Source organism: Haliotis rubra, unplaced genomic scaffold (genome assembly GCF_003918875.1).
Source record: "Haliotis rubra isolate DU_JTF1 unplaced genomic scaffold, ASM391887v1 Scf1395, whole genome shotgun sequence".
NCBI lineage: Eukaryota > Metazoa > Mollusca > Gastropoda > Lepetellida > Haliotidae > Haliotis > Haliotis rubra.
Genome location: NW_025765331.1, coordinates 168,183 through 175,548, shown reverse-complemented (window position 1 = coordinate 175,548; position 7,366 = coordinate 168,183).

Below are 7,366 nucleotides of genomic sequence, written 5' to 3'. Positions count from 1 at the left end.
CTGCTGTGTCACATCATCACCCGCCCGACTTCAGTACCTACCAACACAACCCCAAGCTGTAACGGTCATTATCCTGCTGTGTCACATCATCACCTGCCCAACTTTAGTACCTCCCAACACCACCCCAAGCTGTATCAGTCATTATCCTGCTGTGTCACATCATCAACCGACCAACTTTAGTACCTACCAACACCACCCCAAGCTGTAACGGTCATTATCCTGCTGTGTCACATCATAACCCGACCAACTTTAGTACCTACCAACACCACCTCAAGCTGTATCAGTCATTATCCTGCTGTGTCACATCATCCACCCGACCAAATTTAGTACCTACCAACACCACCCCAAGCTGTATCAGTCATTATCCTGCTGTGTCACATCATCACCCGACCCACTTTAGTACCTACCAACACCACTCCAAGCTGTAACGGTCATTATCCTGCTGTGTGACATCATCACCCACCCAGCTTTAGCACCTACCACCACCCCAAGCTGTATCAGTCATTATCCTGCTGTGTCACATCATCACCCGACCAACTTTGGTACCTACCAACACCACCCCTAGGTGTATCAGTCATTATCCTGCAGGTATCACATCATCACCCGACCAACTTTGGTACCTACCAACACCACTCCAAGCTGTAACGGTCATTATCCTGCTGTATCACATCATCACCCACCCAGCTTTAGTACCTACCAACACCACTCCAAGCTGTATCAGTCATTATCCTGCTGTGTCACATCATCACCCGACCAACTTTGGTACCTACCAACACCACCCCTAGGTGTATCAGTCATTATCCTGCTGTATCACATCATCACCCATCCAGCTTTAGTACCTACTAACACCAATTCTAAGCTGTAAAGGTCATTATTCTGCTGTGTCACATCATCACCCACCCAACTTTGGTACCTACCAACACCACACCAAGCTGTGTCTGTCACTATCTTGCAGTGTCACATCATCACCTGCCCAACTCTAGTACCTACCAACACCACACCAAGCTGTATCTGTCACTATCTTCCATTATCACATCAACACCTGCCCAACTCTAGTACATACCAACACCACCCCAAGCTGTATGAGTCATTATCCTGCTGTGTCACATCATCACCCGACCAACTTTAGTACCTACTAACACCAACCTAAGCTGTAACGGTCATTATTCTGCTGTATCACATCATCACTCATCCAACTTTAGCACCTAAAAACACCACCCTAAGCTGTAACGGTCATTATCCTGCTGTGTCACATCAACACCCGCCCAACTTTACTACCTACTAACACCAACCCAAGCTCTAACGGTCATTATCTTGCAGTGTCACATCAACACCCAGCCAACTTTAGTACCTACAAACACCAACCCAAGCTGTAACGGTCATTATCCTGCTGTCACACATCATCACCTGCCCAACTCTAGTACCTACCAACACCACCCCATGCACTAACGGTCATTATCCTGCTGTGTCAAATCAACACCCGCCCAACTTTAGTACCTACAAACGCCACCCCAAGCTGTAACGGTCATTATCCTGCTGTGTCACATCATCACCTGCCCAACTTTGGTACCTACCAACAACACCCCAAGCTGTATCAGTCATTATCCTGCTGTGTTACATCATCACCCGCCCAACTTTAGTACCTACCAACACCACCCTAAGCTGTAACGGTCATTATCCTGCTGTATCACATCATCACCCGCCCAACTTTAGTACCTACAAACACCACTCCAAGCTGTAACGGTCATTATCCTGCAGTGTCACATCATCACCTGCCCAACTTTAGTACCTCCCAACACCACCCCAAGCTGTATCAGTCATTATCCTGCAGTATCACATCATCAACCGACCAACGTTAGTACCTACCAACACCACCCCAAGCTGTAACGGTCATTATCCTGCTGTGTCACATCATCACCTGCCCAACTTTAGTACCTACCAACACCACCCCAAGCTGTATCAGTCATTATCCTGCTGTGTCACATCATCACCCGACCAACTCTAGTACCTAAAAACACCACCTAAACTGTAACGGTCATTTTTCTGCTGTGTCACATCATCACCCACCCAACTTTAGTACCTACCAACACCACACCAAGCTGTATCTGTCACTATCTTGCAGTGTCACATCATCACCTGCCCGACTCTAGTACCTACCAACACCACACCAAGCTGTATCTGTCACTATCTTCCAGTCTCACATCAACACCTGCCCAACTCTAGTACATACCAACACCACCCCAAGCTGTATCAGTCATTATCCTGCTGTGTCACATCATAACCCGACCAAATTTAGGTACCTACCAACACCACCCTAAGCTGTAACGGTCATTATCCTGCTGTGTCAAATCATCACCAGCCCTACTTAAGTACCTACCAACACCACCCCATGCTCTAACGGTCATTATCCTGCTGTGTCACATCATCACCCGCCCAACTTCAGTACCTACCAACACAACCCCAAGCTGTAACGGTCATTATCCTGCTGTGTCACATCATCACCTGCCCAACTTTAGTACGTCACAACGTCACCCCAAGCTGTATCAGTCATTATCCTGCTGTGTCACATCATCAACCGACCAACTTTAGTACCTACCAACACCACCCCAAGCTGTATCAGTCATTATCCTGCTGTGTCACATCATCAACCGACCAACTTTAGTACCTACCAACACCACCCCAAGCTGTATCAGTCATTATCCTGCTGTGTCACATCATCACCCGACCAACTTTAGTACCTACCAACACCACCCCAAGCTGTAACGGTCATTATCCTGCTGTGTGACATCATCACCCACCCAGCTTTAGCACCTACCAACACCACCCCAAGCTGTATCAGTCATTATCCTGCTGTGTCACATCATCACCCGACCAACTTTAGTACCTACCAACACCACCCCTAGGTGTATCAGTCATTATCCTGCTGTATCACATCATCACCCGACCAACTTTAGTACCTACCAACACCACTCCAAGCTGTAACGGTCATTATCCTGCTGTATCACATCATCACCCACCCAGCTTTAGTACCTACCAACACCACTCCAAGCTGTATCAGTCATTATCCTGCTGTGTCACATCATCACCCGACCAACTTTAGTACCTACCAACACCACCCCTAGGTGTATCAGTCATTATCCTGCAGTATCACATCATCACCCATCCAGCTTTAGTACCTACCAACACCACCCCAAGCTGTAACGGTCATTAGTCTGCTGTGTCACATCATCACCCACAGAACTTTAGTACCTACCAACACCACACCAAGCTGTGTCTGTCACTATCTTGCAGTGTCACATCATCACCTGCCCAACTCTAGTACCTACCAAGACCACCCTAAGCTGTATCAGTCATTATCCTGCTGTGTCACATCATCACCCGACCAACTTTAGTACCTACCAACACCAACCTAAGCTGTAACGGTAATTATTCTGCTGTATCACATCATCACCCGCCCAACTCTATTACCAACCAACACCACACCAAGCTGTGTCTGTCACTATCTTGCAGTGTCACATTATCACCTGCCCAACTCTAGTACCTACCAAGACCACCCTAAGCTGTATCAGTCATTATCCTGCTGTGTCACATCATCACCCGACCAACTTTAGCACCTAAAAACACCACCCTAAGCTGTAACGGTCATTATCCTGCTGTGTCACATCAACACCCGCCCAACTTTACTACCTACTAACACCAACCCAAGCTCTAACGGTCATTATCCTGCTGTGTCACATCAACACCCGCCCAACCTTAGTACCTACAAACACCAACCCAAGCTGTAACGGTCATTATCCTGCTGTGTCACATCAACACCCGCCCAACTTTACTACCTACTAACACCAACCCAAGCTCTAACGGTCATTATCCTGCTGTGTCACATCAACACCCAGCCAACTTTAGTACCTACAAACACCAACCCAAGCTGTAACGGTCTTTATCCTGCTGTGTCACATCAACACCCGCCCAACTTTACTACCTACTAACACCAACCCAAGCTCTAACGGTCATTATCCTGCTGTGTCACATCATCACCTGCCCAACTCTAGTACCTACCAACACCACCCCATGCTCTAACGGTCATTATCCTGCTGTGTCAAATCAACACCCGCCCAACTTTAGTACCTACAAACACCACCCTAAGCTGTAACGGTCATTATCCTGCTGTATCACATCATCACCCGCCCAACTTTAGTACCTACAAACACCACTCCAAGCTGTAACGGTCATTATCCTGCAGTGTCACATCATCACCCGACCAACTCTATTACCAACCAACACCACACCAAGCTGTATCTGTCACTATCCTGCAGTGTCACATCATCACCCGCCCAACTTTAATACCTACCAACACCACCCCAAGCTGTATCGGTCATTATCCTGCTGTGTCACATCATCACCCGCCCAACTTTAGTACCTACCAACACAAGCTGTAACGGTCATTATCCTGCTGTGTCACATCATCACCCACCCAGCTTTAGTACCTACCAACACCACCCCAAGCTGTAACGGTCATTATCCTGCTTTGTCACATCATCACCCGCCCAGCTTTAGTACCTATCAACACTACCCTAAGCTGTAACGGTCATTATCCTGCTGTGTCACATCATCACCCGCCCAACTTTAGTACCTATCAACACCACCCCAAGCTGTAACGGTCATTATCCTGCTGTGTCACATCATCACCCGCCCAGCTTTAGTACCTATCAACACTACCCCAAGCTGTAACGGTCATTATCCTGCTTTGTCACATCATCACCCGCCCAGCTTTAGTACCTATCAACACTACCCCAAGCTGTAACGGTCATTATCCTGCTTTGTCACATCATCACCCGCCCAGCTTTAGTACCTACCAACACAAGCTGTAACGGTCATTATCCTGCTGTGTCACATCATCACCCACCCAGCTTTAGTACCTACCAACACTACCCCAAGCTGTAACGGTCATTATCCTCCTGTGTCACATCATCACAAGCCAAGATTTAGTACCTATCAACACCACCCCAAGCTGTAACGGTCATTATCCTGCTTTGTCACATCATCACCCGCCCAGCTTTAGTACCTATCAACACCACCCCAAGCTGTAACGGTCATTATCCTGCTTTGTCACATCATCACCCGCCCAGCTTTAGTACCTATCAACACCACTCCAAGCTGTATCGGTCATTATCCTGCTGTGTCACATCATCACCCGCCCAACTTTAGTACCTACCAACACAAGCTGAACAGGTCATTATCCTACTGTGTCACATCATCAGCCACCCAGCTTTAGTACCTCCCAACACCACCCCAAGCTGCATCGGTCATTATCCGGCTGTGTCACATCATCACCCGCCCAGATTTAGTACCTATCAACACTATCCCTAGCTGTAACGGTCATTATCCTGCTGTGTCACATCATCACCCGCCCAACTTTAGTACCTATCAACACCACCCCAAGCTGTAACGGTCATTATCCTGCTTTGTCACATCATCACCCGCCCAGCTTTAGTACCTATCAACACTACCCCAAGCTGTAACGGTCATTATCCTGCTTTGTCACATCATCACCCGCCCAGCTTTAGTACCTATCAACACCACTCCAAGCTGTATCGGTCATTATCCTGCTGTGTCACATCATCACCCGCCCAGCTTTAGTACCTATCAACACCACCCCAAGCTGAACCGGTCATTATCCTACTGTGTCACATCATCACCCACCCAACTTTAGTACCTACCAACACCACCCCAAGCTGCATCGGTCATTATCCGGCTGTGTCACATCATCACCCGCCCAGATTTAGTACCTATCAACACTATCCCTAGCTGTAACGGCCATTATCCTGCTGTGTCACATCATCACCCGCCCAACTTTAGTACCTACCAACACAAGCTGTAACGGTCATTATCCTACTATGTCACATCATCACCCACCCACCTTTAGTACCTACCAACACCACCCCAAGCTGTATCGGTCATTATCCTGCTCTGTCACATGATCACCCGCCCAGATTTAGTACCTATCAACACCACGCCAAGCTGTAACGGTCATTATCCTGCTGTGTCACATCATCACCCGACCAAGTTTAGTACCTACCAACACCACCCCAAGCTGTAACGGTCATTATCCTGCTGTGTCACATCATCACCTGCCCAACTTTAGTACCTACCAACACCACCCCAAGCTGTATCAGTCATTATCCTGCTGTGTCACATCATCACCCGACCAACTCTAGTACCTACCAACACCACCCTAAACTGTAACGGTCATTATTCTGCTGTGTCACATCATCACCCACCCAACTTTAGTACCTACCAACACCACACCAAGCTGTATCTGTCACTATGTTGCAGTGTCACATCATCACCTGCCCGACTCTAGTACCTACCAACACCACACCAAGCTGTATCTGTCACTATCTTCCAGTCTCACATCAACACCTGCCCAACTCTAGTACATACCAACACCACCCCAAGCAGTATCAGTCATTATCCTGCTGTGTCACATCATCACTCGACCAACTTTAGTACATACCAACACCACCCCAAGCTGTATCAGTCATTATCCTGCTGTGTCACATCATAACCCGACCAACTTTAGTACCTACCAACACCACCCTAAGCTCTAACGGTCATTATCCTGCTGTGTCACATCATCACCCGCCCAACTTCAGTACCTACCAACACAACCCCAAGCTGTAACGGTCATTATCCTGCTGTGTCACATCATCACCTGCCCAACTTTAGTACCTCCCAACACCACCCCAAGCTGTATCAGTCATTATCCTGCTGTGTCACATCATCAACCGACCAACTTTAGTACCTACCAACACCACCCCAAGCTGTATCAGTCATTATCCTGCTGTGTCAGATCATAACCCGACCAACTTTAGTACCTACCAACACCACCCCAAGCTGTAACGGTCATTATCCTGCTGTGTCAAATCATCACCCGCCCAACTTCAGTACCTACCAACACCACCCCATGCTCTAACGGTCATTATCCTGCTGTGTCACATCATCACCCGCCCAACTTCAGTACCTACCAACACAACCCCAAGCTGTAACGGTCATTATCCTGCTGTGTCACATCATCACCTGCCAAACTTTAGTACCTCCCAACACCACCCCAAGCTGTATCAGTCATTATCCTGCTGTGTCACATCATCAACCGACCAACTTTAGTACCTACCAACACCACCCCAAGCTGTATCAGACATTATCCTGCTGTGTCACATCATCACCCAGCCAACTTTAGTACCTACCAACACCAACCCAAGCTGTAACGGTCATTATCCTGCTGTGTCACATCATCACCTGCCCTACTCTAGTACCTACAAACACCAACCCATCCTCTAACGGTCATTATCCTGCTGTGTCAAATCAA